Source organism: Peromyscus eremicus, chromosome 13 (genome assembly GCF_949786415.1).
Source record: "Peromyscus eremicus chromosome 13, PerEre_H2_v1, whole genome shotgun sequence".
NCBI classification, from domain to species: domain Eukaryota; kingdom Metazoa; phylum Chordata; class Mammalia; order Rodentia; family Cricetidae; genus Peromyscus; species Peromyscus eremicus.
In genome coordinates, this window is record NC_081429.1 from 50977697 (window position 1) to 50994083 (window position 16387).

The 16387-nt window shown below is 48.4% G+C and overlaps 1 protein-coding gene and 1 pseudogene across 2 annotated transcripts in view; one reads left to right on the plus strand and one right to left on the minus strand.

Moving 5' to 3' along the window:
• Kiaa2012 (KIAA2012 ortholog) overlaps positions 1 to 16387 on the minus strand; it is a 115434-nt gene that overhangs the window by 13105 nt on the left and 85942 nt on the right. The gene's annotated exons all lie outside the window — the stretch shown is intronic.
• On the plus strand, positions 1176 to 15859 carry LOC131923583 (uncharacterized; annotated as a pseudogene).

The window sequence follows — 16387 nt, forward strand, 5'->3', positions numbered from 1 at the left end:
GTGACATTAGCGGGGAGTAGGAGATGATTACAGTATCTATGGTATCTCCATGACAAGAGGACCCCTGTGAAGATTTATTTCTTCAACATGGTGGCTCGGGGTGGGGGGTGGAGAGTGGGGGAAACTCATTGAAGGCACGTTCTGCCCTAAACAATTTTTTTCCAGCTCGGGTGCAGGGATTGAGATGACCACCAGAGGGCGAAATTGTACTGTCCAGAAGCTTAAACTGGCAGTTAACCCCATCTTTTGAGATCAGGGCAAGTGAGCCAGTGAAGGGGGACTTCTTCCCCTTACTAAAATCACCTGAGAGCATAACTCTGCAGAGCGTAGAATAAGATCTTGTGTACTCATTACCCACGGACTTCCCAGTTAGCCTTGTGAGAGCTGAGTAGTGTCACATATTAGATTCACGTTTTCCCAATAAAGAAATGAAGTATTTGGTCATGTGAGAATCACAGCTTCATGGAAGAAAAGAAGTAGGGACACGTGGAAGAGCCAGCAGTATCACGCATCAAGAGAGCAAGCCAGGGAAGCCTAATTTGACAACAATTAGCCCACTCTTGAGGGAACTGCACTGAGAGCCTTTCATGAGAGTGGGGTCCTGGGCATAGAATCAACTTTGGTTTGGTTTCAGAGACAAGGTCTCACTATGTAGCCCAGGTTTGCCCAGACCTTAGTCTCCCTGCCTCAACTTTCCCAGTGCAGGGTTGCAGGCATGTGTTAGCCCATCAGATGGAACTTTCACAATTGCCTTGAATGGATAGATTAATTTAGGGACGGTTGTCTTCTCTTTTTCTTTTTTCCAGAAAGAATCTTGCTGGGTCACCCAGGCTGGTCCCAAGTGTCACACACCCTGTTTGGGATTGTCATCTTTATGATAGTGGTTTCTCCTATCTGTGAACACTATACCCAGGTTATAGAGATTATATCTACTCATGTCTATTTTTCTTTAATTGAAATGAAGTCATATATTATCTTAAAATTATACTTTCCCATATTTAAGTCCACAAGTTAATAATTAGTAATGAGACTTTAAAAATTAGAGTGAGTTCCAGGACAGCCAGAGCTACACACAGAAACTCTGTCTCGAAACAGAACAAAAATCAGATTATGAACAGAAGCGTCCCTCTTTCCTTTTTGCTCGGTACAGGCTGCTTGCTGTCGAAGCGGGCAAGTTCATGAAACCAGGGGAAATGGTGCTGGTCCTGGCTGGATGCTATAGCTAGGACACAAAGCCATCATTGTGAAGAACACTGATGACGATGGCACTTCTCCCTTGCAGTCATGTTCTGGTGGCTGGAATTGACTGCTATCCCCCCAAAATGACAGCTGCCATGGGCGTGAAGAAAAATGCCAACAGGACTTCCTTTGTGAAAGTTTTACAACCACAGTCACCTCGTGCCCACAGAGTACCCTGTGGCTATCCCTTTGGACAAAACTGTTGTCAACAAGGACATCTTTAGAGACCCAGCTCTGAAATGCAAGGCCAGGAGGCAGGCCAAGGTCAAGTTTGAGGAACTATACAAGACAGGGAAGAACAAATGGTTTTTTCCAGAAGCTTCGATTTTAGGTATGTTTTTGTTTCCATAATTAAAGATTTAAAAAGAAAGAAAAAAATTAGATCGCTGTAGGGGACTGCTGGGAAACCAGCTCATTGAAAACTGATGCATAAAGGGAATGATTGACCAATTATCCTGCCTTCCTATGTAAACTACACATTGGATAATTAAAAGTAGCACATGGGGAATAGTCCTCTTTGTTGGAGTTTCCCAACTAGTAATTGAGGAAGCTGGTTGGTGGCGCACGCCTCTGATCCCAGCACTAGGGAGGCAAAGACATGCAGATCTCTGTGAGTTCAAGGCCAGCCTGGTCTACAGATTGAGTTCCAGGGCACCTAGGGCTACACAGAGAAACCCCGTCTTGAAAAACCAAAACAGCAACAACAAAACTAGTAATTGAGGGAGGATTGATAGAATTCCATACAGTATCGTGATTTTGCCAGCTCCACTCCTGATGGATCTTTAGCTACTGACATGGGCAAGAGACAAGAACACTCTGTGTCCTGAGAGACACAGAACTGGCCTTGCCAAAAGGAAGGATGAAACCTGAGCCTGATTAAGTCCCTAGACCCAAGGAGCGAGTAACAGGAAACAGGAAAGCCGGGACACAAGAAACCACAACAGGAGGACATGGTTAGCAAAATCAACACCACGGGAGACTCGAAGGACACAGTGACCCACTTTCTGAGTATAGACTAAAAGAGGGGAAGGAAAGAAATAGAATAGAACCTGTCATTTAAACGGCACGTGAAGGCCATATCAACTAATTATAATCAACTCAAACAATTACAACCGTACAACAACAAGAACTTGAAAACTATGAAAGCATGGTCAACCATATTAAAGAATTCTTTGGATTCTTAGGTGTGATAAGGTCTTAGATACTTTTCTAAGTATCTAATGGGATGAAATGTCATGGCCAAAAGCAACTTGGGGAGAAAAGGGTTTATTGGGCCAGTAAGCAGCACCCTCCATGGCCTCTCCATCAGCTCTGGCCTCCAGGATCCTGCCCTGCTTGAGTTCCTGTCCTGACTGTCTTCAGTGATGAATAGCAACATGGAAGTGTAAACTGAATAAACTCTTTCCTCCCCAATTTGCTTTTTGGTCACAGTGTTTCCTTGCAGTGATAGAAACCCTAAGACACTCATCCTGGCGACACACACCAGTAATCCCAGATCTTGGGAAGTAGAGGCAGGAGACAAGGCTATCCTCTACTAATATAATGAGTTCCAAGCTGGCCTGGGCAACATGAGACCCTGTCTCAAAGAACAAAGCAAAACAAAAACAATAATAAAGAAAAATAATTTCATTTGCCTTTTGTGTCTTGAAAGACTATGTAACTGATTTGTAAAATCTGTACTTAGTAATCAGTCCTTTTGTTTGTTTTTAGTGGCTTGTCTGCTGTGGCTTGGATCGTAAATGCCTCTCCTGGGTTATGTGCTAAAGGCTTGGCCACCAACCTGGGCTGATATTAGGAGGCTGTGGTACCTTTAAGAGATGGCCCTCGAGGAAGAAAGGTTATCTGGGGTGTGCCTTTGGAGTAGATATTGGGACCCCAGTTCCTTCTTTTCTCTCTTCACTTCCTGACCACACCATGCGGTTTGCCCTGCTTCACGCTCTCTGCCATGATGCTCTGCCTTCTGCAGCCCCAAAGCAACAGGAAACATGTGACCAGGGACTGACCCCTTTGTGACCCTGAACCAAACCAAAGCTTCTACATTGTCTCAGTGACGAAAAGCTGACAAAGAAATCAGCACAGTCCTTCTGTGTAAATGACATCATCTGGGAGTAATGACAGAGTCACTTCTTCCTTCCGGTCCGCTTACCCCTCTTTTCCTTGTAGTGCCCGCGAGGGTGGCTAGCATGCTGGCAGAAGCAGGGATGGAGGGCGTCTGTATCCCAGTCCCCTCTAGAGAGATGCTGCTAAAGTTTCACTCGGGTGTGATGCTTGACAGCCATGGTAGGGCTTCCGTCTATGTCCTTATGGGGACCAGGAAGTCTCTTCCAGTCTTCTGTTCCTGCCTTGACTTTTATTTTAGATAGGTTCTCACTATCTTGCCCAGACTGGCCTTGGATTCTTGGGCTAAAGTGATCCTCCAGTCTCACTTCCTAAGTAGCCTCTGCAGCTACCTGATAATTTTAAATCAACAAACAAACAAACAACCTTCTCCCTTTGTACAGATATTGAAATGACTTAAAAATTTTTATTTATCCTAATTTTTTAAAAGATTATGTATGTATGTATGTATGTATGTATGTATGTATGTATGTATACAGTATTCTGCCTGCACAGATGGTTGTGAGCCACCATGCGGGTGTGGGAATTGAACTCAGGACCTTTGGAAGAGTAGCCAGTGCTCTTAACCTCTGAGCCATCTCTCCAGCCCTATTTATCCTTATTATTTTATGTACATATTTATTTGTTTTTGTGGAGCTGCACATGAGTTGGACAAGCACCCCACCACTGAGCTACACCCCCAGCCTGGCTTTCCCCTTTACTGTGGATAAGAACCACATAAACAAACTTTCAGACGTTGGCCATTTTGAATTCCTGTGATAAACTGAGGTCAGTCACTGAGTATTGTTATTGTTATTTGTTTATTTACAATTTAAGTGTAAGGATTCAGTTAGCTACTGTCTTAGGAATTTCACATCTTTGATCATTAAGACTGGCCGGCCTTCCTTCCCCTCCTGATTTTGAGATAGTGTTTTGCCATATAGCCCAGGCTAGCCCTGAACTTGGCCATCCTCCTGCCTCAGTCTCTCACATGGTGAGATTATACACACACCATCATGTCCCGTGGTCTTCTTTTCTTATGTTATCTTTTTCTCCAGTTTCAGCTGCTCTCTGTTCTGACAAATTTAGGGTCTATGTGAGAAATGAGTGCTCTTTTCTAGAGGGTGAAGGAGTTTTCACACTCAAAGGCAACATCTGTGCTCTGGGGACACTTTTGGTTTCCACACAGGGCTGAGTGGGAGTGTACTGGAAGCAGCCTAAGGCGGCTATAGAGAATGAGGAAACCTTTTCCAGAAGGAAAGGGAAAGCTGTAGAGCGTGTGTCGTTCATCTAGGTGCTAAAGGTAGACTCTTCTGAGCCCAGGTGGCAGGACCTAGCTGCGTGTGTCTGTGAAGGTCCCACAGGGATCAACTGGGACCAAGGAGCCCGGTGACCTTCATGAGGCTGCTCTTGCATGATGCCACCTTCCAACTCTCAAGTCAGAGTCCCGCCCTGGCTCCCAAGTTCACACTTCCCACCTTCACAGAAATTCCTTCTCCCCACAGCTTCTCTCCATGGCAGGGCTGGCCACCAGGGCTGGCTCTTGTCCCTTCTCAGCTATTTGCTTCTGGAGTCCAGAGCCGTGCCCAGGAAATCCCTGGAACTGAACTCGATGCCACAAGCTCCGGAGACCTTGGTTTTACTAATTAGTAAGGACCATACAACTCTCTTGCCTTGATGGCCTCAGACCCCTTAACCTGAAATGGAAAAGAATTGCCAAGGATTCTAAACAGTCTCCAAGATTCATGCTGGGTTTAAAACAAAACAAAACAAAATGCTGCATTGTGTGTGTGTGTGTGTGTGCCTGTGTGAACGTGTCTGTGCATGTGTGTGTTTCCCTGACTGTCACTCTTTCCTATTCAGAACTTGTAAGAGTCAAGAGCCCTGTGGAAACCCCGCCAGTCAGTATCTGTGTGCTAACAAAACAACACCTAAAGAAACCTAGCTTTGCATCTCAGCTCTTTCCCTGTCTAGCTTGAGAGTGCCCAAGAGTCTCATTCCTCTCACCTGTGAAGCGGGCATAACATAAGTGAGATATTATACTTAGGGCGGAGGATAAAACAGGATGGAGATCCACAAAACCTCCAACACGCCCCCAATTGCTTCTCTTTTCTCAACTCTTCCAGTGAAGGGTGGCAAAGAAAACGGGGGTGAATTTGAAAGTCTGAATTGTCCCCGTGGTGCCCATTCGGGGGTTTATCTGCTCCTCCCATTTGCCCCAGGCTCCTTGGCCCACCCGCATGGACTCCGCGGGCAGTCCCAGGGTGGAGCCGCCTCCCATGATACTCAGAGAAGAAAAGAAAAGAGTCGGAGATGGGACCCGGCAGAGAGCCGGCCTGCCGGGAGACCCCTGCCTGGGGTCTTTAAGTCCCCACGGGGAACTCTTCTTTTTATCAGGAGCTCTTCTTTTTGTCAGCAACTGTGGCCCTGCACTCCGGGGCCAGCTGCTACACCGGAGTGCTGGGTCCGTTTGTCTTTTGGCCCCTCTCCTGACAACCCATGCTGTTTTGTTTCTCAAAGGAAAAAAAAAAAAAAAAATCCTGCAGGGGTGGGGGAGGGGGGGTTGAGCACGGGGGTGGGGGTGGGGAAGGGGGAGGGCCTTGAGATTTAGTTCATTGGTAGAGCACTTGCTTAGCAAGTTCAAGACCCTGGGTTCCGTCCCCAGCACCCAAACAAACAACAACCCCAAGAATCTCATCATTCAAATTTGTGTGTGTGTGTGTGTGTGTGTGTGTGTGTGTGTGTGTGTGTGTGTTTACATCCCTATTTCTTCTTTCCTTTCTGCTCTCTCTCCTTCTACCCAAGAGCACCTGACTCACAAACCCTCCTTTGATAACTTATCAACCAGAATCAGTCCACAGACTGAGGTTGGGGAGGCCAGTCAGGCCTTGGGCCTCTCCATTGCCCAGTTGTGACGGAGGTCATGTTACCCTACCCCTCTGCCTTCATTTTCTTATCTGACAAGCAGGGATGGGCAGAGAGCAAGGCACTCTGGAGAAGATGTTCTTCCTGGTGCTGCACGCAGTGAACAGGAACTGCCCCTCGTCTGCCTTCTGAGGGCATTACAGGGTCAGTCATGTCCTTCCTTCATGGCAGGTGTCACCTCCTCCAGGAAGACCTCAGTTATGATTTGCATCTAAACTGTCCTCCTTGGCTGACAGCCTGTAGGGCTGCTGGGAGGAAGTAGGAGGATCGGGGAAGTTAGGCTACTGGTGGCGGGGGTGGGGTGGGGGGTGGGGGGGCATTCTGGGATACTGGCTCCTTTCTCTCTCCCTTGGCTTCCCAGCTACTGGCTGTGAGCAGCTCTGCCCTGCTGCGTCCTCTCTGCCACAGTGCTCTGCCCTGTACAGCCCCAAAGCAGCAGGGCCACGGGAGCCACAGGGCCACGTGGGCCACAGGGCAGGGCCACGTGAGCACGGACAGAACCCAAAGGCAATCACCCTCTTTCTAAGTCGCCCTTCCCTTCCGTTTGGTTGTAGTGATGGAGAGCCGACTCACGCCTTTCCTGACCTCCGCCTTTGCTCCCCCAGTCCACGGCTATCACTGTGCTCTCTCAGGTCCTGTTGGGACCATCGCCTTACACGTCTTTCTCCTCCAACCAAAACTAGAGCTACCACAGGAGAAATGGCTTCCCCAACCAGAGAATGCAGAACTTAGCCGGGGATTAGAAAAGCGCTCCTTAAGTGACTAAAGATCCATTCCCTCCCCCCACCCCACCCCACCCCATTCATGTAGTTGGTGGTTAAGGATGTGGAAAGGCCTGGCTGGTGGCTGAACCAGAGACACTCTCATTGGTATCACTAAAGATTTTACTGTTCTAAGACCATTAAATCACCAAAACCGAGGCTGAGTGATTAGCAAACCAACTCTGTTATTTCAGTGAGGGGGCTGAGGGGTCACCTGTGTGTTGTAGAATAACCTTTTAAGGTGTGTTACTTTTGTTTATGTTGCATTTGTTTAACTCTGTAAAGCTGTGTTACTGTGCCTGTCTAAAACACCTGCTGGTCTAATAAAGAACTGAATGCCCAATAGTGAGGCAGGAGAGAGGATATATAAAAGGAGAAATCTGGGAGGAAGAAGAAAGAGCCAGAGAAGGAGGAGCACTCCAGGGCCAGCCACCTAGCCACGCAGCAAGTCACGGAGTAAGAGTAAGATTAACAGAAATAAGAGAACAGGAAAAGCCCAGAGGCAAAAGGTAGGTGGGATAAGTTAAGGAAAGCTGTCAAGAAACAAGCCAAGCTAAGGCCAGGCATTGATAAGTAAGAATAAGCCTCCGTGTGTGATTTATTTGGAAGCTGGGTGGCGAAATCCCCCAAAAGAGCAAAAGAGTAAAAACAAACAAAACCTTATGTTGACGGAAGAGGCCCTGGGCTCACAGGATTGCTTACTGCCTCTTGGGCCCGTGGCGATCACCTACCCACAGAGGCCTGGGGGGAGCAGAGCCTTAGGTGGCACATGGTGCGGCTGGCAGGCTGGCTTTCCCTGCCGGCAGCTGCAGTGGAAGGAGCCTGGTCCTGGCTCAGCTGCTGCTCATAACTGCTGGAGCAACAGTGTGAGAGGGATCGGCTCTCAGTATTACACAGGCCAGCCATCTTGGTTTGTGGGACGGGAACAGAAGCCCAGAGAGGTGATGCACCCTGCTTTCAATACTGGCCTTAAATTTATTCTTTGTGTCTTTCATATCATGCACCCTGATCCCAACCATCTTCCATCCCCTCCCACCTGCCCTCTGCCTCTGCAACTCCCCCCCCCCCCCCCGCAATAAAACAAAAAATTTTAAAAAAGGAAGAAAGGGAAAATCTCATCAGGAAGCTGCAGTGTGACGCAGTGAGTCCCACAGTAAACCCCTTTATTTACATATTTTTACATGGGAGTGTTCATCGCAAAGAATCGTTGGTCTGGTTCAAGGCCCCTGGTCTCTGCTACACCATCGACCCTGGGCCCTCACTGGGACTCCTCCTGGACATCTGATTGCTGCCCTGTGTCGTGGAGATCCGGCAGCCCTGAGTCCGCAGGACTGATCCCCCACACCTGTGCTCCCGCAGATCACAGATGGGGTGGATGTTGGGGTGGGTCAGCACATAACCCTGGTTCTGGGCCTGGGTAGCTGCAGGGTTGGTCAGCCCGGCAGCTCTCCCATGTCCTCACCACCAGGGGGAGCTCTCCAGCATTGCCCCAGCTAGTTCACCCCTTATAGCCATGAGTAAGGAGTGGGAACCCCACCTTTTGAATTTGAAACTCAGTGTCCTCAGTGAGTCGATGCCAATGTTTATCAGATACGAGAGTGTGTGTGTGTGTGTGTGTGTGTGTGTGTGTGTGTTCATGTTTGTGTATGTTCAGGAGCATATGCACCTATGTCCATGTGTGAATGAGTACTGAGGATTGAGCCTACGTCCTCATGTTCAGCAAGCACTCTGTCACATTACATCCCAATCCTCTCCAATAGGTGCGTCTATTAGCTTAACTGTGTTTCTTTTTCTTTTTTTCTGTTTTGTTTTTTCGAGGCAGGGTTTCTCTGTAGTTTTGGTGCCTGTCCTGGATCTCACTCTGTAGACCAGGTTGGCCTCGAACTCACAGAGGTCTGCCTGCCTCTGCCTCCCGAGTGCTGGGATTAAAGGCTTGCGCCACCACCGCCGCCTGGCCCATGTTTCACTTTATATCCTGAGCCAAGGTCTTATGAAGTTACCCAGGTAGAATTCGTATTTGCAATCTTCCTTCCTTATTCTCTCCCAAGTAGCTGGGATGACAGGCCTGTGACACTAGCCTTGGTCACCCAGAGTCGTGTTAAAACAAAGGTTGGTTTCAGGTGAGAGCTCAGAATCTGCGTCTCTAACAAGCTCTCAAGTTCTACCTAGAAAAGACCTAGGCAGGTGGTCCTCAGAAATGTGTAGTCTAGACCTTGTGGATGCCCATGACGTCCTGAGGGCGGTCACCTCAGGTTAACGGAGCCACAGAAGTTCCTTAGTGAGACCTTACTCAAGGTCAGAGAATCTGAGCTTGCTTTACCCAGCAGGGCTGCATAATGGGATGATTTGGCGAAGGGTGTGAGGTTTCCAGGTGTTTGGAAGGGTCTACACTTGACTGTACATTTGCTTTGATCTTGAGAGGGGGAGGTCTTTTGCCCCACCCCTTGGCAGTGTATAAAAAGCCTTTTGGAAAAAACCTGGAGACGACTGAGTATTGGCCCAGAGCCCTCCCGAAGCTATCCTGTGTCTCTGTCTTTCTTATCATCTAACATTTCCTCATTCCTCTCTTCTCCCCACAAGAATCGTTAGACAGATCAGAGCCGGACTCCAACAGACTCTCACAGTCTATCTAGAAGCTGACAGGCCAGTATCACCCATCCCCGGGGGCTACAGTGCTTCCCACCCTGCCGGCTGCTTCTTTGACTATGATGATGTGTGCTGGCTGGTGGCCATGGCTTCTTTGAGTCCCCAAGTTGTAGGTTTAAGGCATTCATTATTCCTGCAGGCGCCGTTTCTCTGTAGGGAAGTTAGTGGAGCCCAAAGCTGAACTCTCTGCTGTAATCTCCTGAGGGCATCCTGAAAACTCAGTTCATCCATTCATATGACTCATTATTCACTCACTTGTGGGGTGTCCACGAGGTCTGGACAACAGCCTTGTCTTCAAGCACACACACACACAAGACATGGGGCCATGAAGTGGCACCTAGCGGCTATCCAACACGCTGTGTGTGAAACTGAGTCAGACTTGGGGTCTCCCAAGGAGGCGGAGGCATCGGGTGACTTGGAGTGTAATGAGAAGCAGACAGCCTGGGATGCTTCCTAAGAAAGGGCTTGCCGGGCGGTGGTGGCGCACGCCTTTAATCCCAGCACTCGGGAGGCAGAGCCAGGCGGATCTCTGTGAGTTCGAGGCCAGCCTGGGCTACCAAGTGAGTCCCAGGAAAGGCACAAAGCTACACAGAGAAACCCTGTCTCGAAAAACCAAAAAAAAAAAAAAAAAAACAAAAAAAACAAAAACAAGAAAGGGCTTGTCCTCAAAGTGGAGAGCTCGGCTCCCCCAGGCAGCTCGCTAGGGTCACAATTCACAAATGCATTCAACATTTCTTTCTCGTCCTTTGCCGCCACAAAGACCAGTGGAGGAAGCAGGGGATATCGGAGCCCCTCTTAGGCCAGCCACAGAGTGGGCAGCTGGGGCCTGCTGTTTGTGGTGGAGAGAGAAAACGGACTGAGCTCAAGAGCTGGCATCAGAGGAAGTGTGACTGTGTGAGTCTATGAGGCAGGACCGTGGCAGCATCCCCAGGACAGAAACGAACGTATCTGACTGCGGTGGGTCTGCCTGCTTCTGCTTGTGGGGAGCAGCGCCCCCTTGTGTTTAGCTTGGTTCAGCCCGCAAGACCCCAGCTTTCCCAGCTTTCCTAGTAGCTGCATGGGTCCGGGGGACCAGGGGTCCGGGGGTCCCGAGGATGGGTCTTGGTGTTTATTACAAGAGAAACCCTGACTAAGACAGGGCACTTGCCGCAGAGCCTGACAGCTGGATCCCTGGACCCCACGTGGTGGAAGGAACGAACCGACTCCTGCCGCTTGTCCTCTGACCTGGACATGTGCCATGCCTCCCCCCAGTAAATAAACAAATAGCAAAAGTTCTAAAAGGCAGCGGTGCACCCAACACTGACCCTTCCGCTCCTGTCCTGCGGAGTGAGGGGAGCGCCGGGTCAGCACTGTGTGTATAAGGGTAACCTCACAGAGGACCAGTTTCTGTCCTGCACTGAGAGGGAACCGGGGCTCTGGACAGCCTCGTGCGGTGGAGCCACCCTGCCCCTTGCCTGCCTGCCGCCTGCCGCTTTGGCTGTGTTTTCACGGCAGAGATGAGTGAGCTTTCCTTTGTTAGAACAGCAGGACAATGATCACACACCCCTCTTTTTCTATTATTATTCGATGTGTATGAGTATTTTGCCTGCATGTATGTCTGTGCACCCGGTGTGTTCCTGGGGCCTGCGGGGCGGGGCGGGGGGGGGGGGGCAGAGGAAGGCACTGGATTCCCTCGAACTGGAGTTACAGACGGTTGCGAGCCACCATGTGGTTGCTGGGAATTGAACCCAGACACTCTGGAAGAGTAGCCAGTGCTCTTAACCACTGTGCCATGTCTCCATCCCGACACAGTCCCTTTGATAAAGTGGCAGGCCCTGGGCTGTCTTTTTGAATGGAATAGTGGAAATAGCTTGTTCTCTTTCTTTTTTTAAAAAGATTTATTTATTTATTGTACAGTATATAATCTGGCTGCATATACTCCTGCATGCCAGAAGAGGGCACCAGCTCTCACTATAGATGGTCGTGAGCCACCATGTGGGTGCTGGGAATTGAACTCAGGACCTCTGGAAGAGCTGCCAGTGCTCTTAACCACTGAGCCATCTCTCCAGCCCCAAATAGCTTGTTTTCTGAGGGTCTCCCCCCCTTCATTACTGTTCTGGGCTGCTCCTTCGTGACTTCACGTACTTCATGCGGGGTTACAGAGTTCTGTCAGTCTGTCTTCAGGCAAGGTTAGGGAGGTGATAGAGGCTTTGCCTAGTGTGTGAGACAGCAGCCTGAGTTTGCTGTCCAGCATAAATCTTAAAGCATTCTGCCACATTTCAAGGGATATTTTGTTCCTTGAGACGGAGTCTCTCCCTATGTAGACCAGGCTAGCCATATGGCCATCTGCCTGCGTGCTGGGATTACAGGCGGGCACTACCACACTGGCCCTCAGGGAGTGATGTTGTGGCATCCGTACAGAAGGCATTGGCTGCCTCATCTCCGGATGACCACCCTTGTGGGGTCTTCAGCTAAAGGACTAAGGCAAAGATGAATCGAGTCTCCAAGACCAAGTGTCCTGATATGGAGACTGGCTTGGAAAGTAGTTACCATGTTAGAAAGGCTCTCTTGATAAGACATTAATACACATTATGACTAATAATAATTAAAGGGTTTCTTTTCTGTTTGTTCTTAAATAGGTTCCTGGGCGTGGTGGCACAGGCTGGTAATCTCAGTGTTTGGGAGGTAGAAGTTGTAGCAACAGCAGTTCAAAGTCATCCTTAGCTGCATAGTGAGTTTGAAGCCAGCCTAGGTCTCAAAAACATATATATATATATATATATGTTGCTAATAATACACATTGAGGACTGTCTGGGATAGGTACTCATCTAAGCCTATCTACTCAACTCTTTTTTAATCACAACCACCCCAGGGGATAAACACCATTCCTTTCCCCACTTTCTAGACGAAGGAAGAAGATGTCCAGAGACATTCAGCAATATTCTCAAGGCCACACAGCTAGTAAGTGGTAGAGCTAGGATTTGAACCCAGGAAGGAAGACTCCATAATCAGTTCTTCATCGCAGTGATGTCGGGACTTTAAGAAGGATTTTGGCAGAGAACTAAATGTGCCCATCAAAGAGCAAGTGCCCCAGTGGTTGAGAGTAATGACATCCTCATGTGGGCTCCTGACAGGATGCCAGTTATGGCTATATAATCAAGGTTTTGACAAACAGGATGGGGCCTGGAGAGAGAACTCAGCGGTTAACAGTGTTTGCTGTTTTGTGGAGGATCTGAATTTGATTCCTATCTCGAACAGCTCAGACCTGCTCGAAATTCCAACTCTAGGGGGAATCTGATGCCTCTTGGCTTTCCATGGGTACCTGCATTCACACGCATATATCCAACAGATGTACACATGAATATACGTAGTGAAAATAAGACTTAAAAAGTGGACTGATAGCTGACTGTCCTCGAGTGCTTAGTCTGAGGTAGGCATTCCTTTTTAGTGTCTTTTGGAGACGGGGTCTTATGTGCCCACAGCTGGCTTCAAACTCTTTATATAGCCTGCATGACCTTGAACTTCCAATCTCCCTGGGGGATTACAGATATGTGTCACCACACTCAGTTTATGCGGTGCTAGGTACTGAATCCTCTGCTGGAGGGGTACTGACTGTGTCCCCACTGAGCCTTGGTCCCAGGCCCCTGAGACAAGTATTCCAAGCATATTCTAAATAGTGCCCGCTCACCAATTCCTTCCCCAACCCCTATTACTTTAAATACAAAACAAAAAACAGATTAAGTAGACCTGGCAAATTCAGAGGAACAAATGTAAGAAACAAGTCTCAAGACTGGTTTGGGAGTGGGGTCCCTGAACCTCCAGCATCAAGGGGGGAAACTCACTAAAAATGCATACTGCTAGGCCTCAACCCAGATCTAAACCAGACTGAAAATGTTTCAGAGAAGGACAGAAATCTCTTGCTTTTCACCATTGTTGGTTTTGTTCATGTTGTCTCTTTTAATTAAATTTTTAAGATTTATTTTTATTTATGTGTCTGCATATGTGTGAGTGTATGCCTTGTGTGAATACCTTTGGTGGCCAGAAGAGGGCGACAGATATACGGGAGCTGGAGCTACAGGCCGCTGTTCTCCACCTTTGTGGGTACTGGAACTTGAACTTGGGTTTTCTGGAAGGGCAGAGAGCTCTCCCAACTACAGAGCCATCTCTCCAGCCCTGTTCATTTAGTTTTGGATACAGGTCTGTCTTCATAGCCTAGGCTGGACTTGGTTTGCAATTCTTACACCTTAGCCTTCCAGTTGCTGGAATTCCAGGGGAGTGCCACTAGACGCCTTTTGTAAACCTCCCAGGCGAAGCCAGGCAGTGGTGGCACACGCCTTTAATCCCAGCACTCAGGAGGCAGAGGCAGGCAGAGCTCTGTGAGTTTGAGGCCAGCCTGGGCTACAGAGTGAGTTCCAGGACAGCCAGGGCTACACGTTACCCTGTCTTGAAAACCAAAACAAAAAACAAAACTTCCAGGTAATTCTGAAGTGCACTAATGTTTAAGGACCATTAATCTAGGAAGTAGCTAGAACTGAAGTTTTATTCTTTCCTTGGACTTTTGGGACGAGAGCTATTTCCCCAGTTTGATTGGATTTGGAGGTCATTGGTTGGCCTTGCCTTGTGGAAACATGAAATTAGAATCTAAGTCCTCTCACTAGCTCATTCATTTTTTTTAAATTTTATGTATGAACATGCATATAATGTATGTACTGGTGAGTGAACCAAGGACCTTGCAAACGCTGAACACTGGTCTCTGGCTTAGACCTTATAACAAACTGTGAAGATCGGTACTGAACTTAAAGTAGGGAAAAACAAAAACCAAACCAAAATAAAACAAAAAACCCAACTTGACCATTAAGACCAAAGGGGAGAATTGTTCTTTAAGCAACTCAAAGCATTTCCTTAGTACTTCCTCCTTCTTGACTTTCAAGACCCGAAATCCTTTCTGAAAACGAGCATTTGTCATTAGGGGCAGGCAAATGCCTTCTGTGACTTTCTGCAGTGGCGTTTCACTGCATTAGAGACTGTCTGGCCAGCCTCCGAGGACCTCGGCCGGAGCCGGCCCTGGTGTCATGGGACAGGAAACCTGGTTTGCCTGACTCAGTCATCGCTCAGTTTGGGCCACGGTCTGTGGTGCCTGAGGCCCCCGCTGCACTTGGCCGAGACCTCGGGACCCGGTCAGTGTTCACATTCTGAATGTGTGATTTAGAATCGGGAGGATCTGAAGGTCAGAATTTTTTTCTGGCTAGTGCCACTCGGCTCTGAATATAGAGGCGACAGGGCCTCAGGTTAGAAGAATCCTTGCTTCAAACCTTGACGACCCAGGGCTCACACTACCCTAATGTGTTATTGTCTGATACCCACAAAGAGTGACATCTTTAAAAGTCAGGATAGGGCTGGAGAGATGTCTCGGTGGTTAAGAGTGGTTATGACCAGCGGCCGCTCTTTCAGAGGACCTGGGTCTATTCCCAGCACCCACATGTTGGCTCATACTGTCTATAATTTCAGTTCCATGCACATGGTGCCTAGACATACATGCAGGTAAAGCACCCAGACACATAAAACAACAACAAAACAAAACATCCAAAACATCTTTAGAAAAAAACAAAATCAGTTTAAAAATGATTCTTTTTTACTAGGATGTCAGTAGAAATAAATAGTGAAAGAAACAGGAAAAGATCAAAACCTTCAACTTAATGGAGACAGAGAGTCAGTGTCGTTTCGTAGCCTGGTAAATAATGACCCCGAGAGGGTAGGTATTAATTTGCTGTACTGTCTGAGATCCGCCTGCCTCTGCCTCCCAGGGACTAAAGGCATGCACTGCCACCACCACTCGGCTGAGATTTTTGTCTGTTTCTTGTGCAGCTGCCTGAAGAGAGGAGTGCTTATGCCAGCCTGGGCAGACAAGGATGCCAGGCATGGAGCGGTGAAGGTGAGTGGAGCCCACTCCCCAGCCCAAGCTCAATTCAGTAGCACAGACCTGAGGTTACCAGCCTGGGTAGCACACTGGCCTGTGACTTTTAAAATGGGGTCAAATAAGAAAACAAGCGTCCCTGGGTGCTTCCAATGGTTTAGGTTTCAGAGCCCAGGCTGGCGTTCAGCCCACGTGCTCCCTCTGCTGGACACTTTTGTATAGCAACAAAAAGCACGTTGCTTCTGTGTGGTCTGTGGTGCCTCCGCAGGCACGATTCCACTTCTGCAAGAAGCAATGAGGATTCCAGCGTGATGGCAACCACCTTTAATGCCAGCACTCCAGAGGCAGAGACAGGAGGATTTCTGTGAGTTCCAGGACAGCCAGAGTCACACAGTGAGACTGTCTCAAAACACACAAACAAAACCAAAAAACTAAAAGCAGTATGGACAGAGACCAATTCCAGTTGACTGCAGTATCAAGTAATGTGCCCAGCTGCCCTGCAAAAGATCCTGGAGTCTAATTCAGTCTCTGTGCTACGAACTATGTGTGCCTCCAAAGCCCGTGGTCCCAGGATCCATATTCCATAGAGAAACTACTACCTAATCAAACGTAGACTTGTTTTTAAGGAAGCCGCCATCAAGGCATTCTTTTCGTTGGCTTGAGAAAGGATCTCCGTGTAGCCCCGATTGTCCTGGAACTCAACCAGATCTACGGCCTGTCTTCAGAGTGCTGGGTCTAAAGGCGTGCGCCACTGTGGCGGGTGTATCAAGGCATTCCTGCCTCCCAGCTAGAGGCAGCAGCTAGGTCTCTACAGACCATGGGTCCT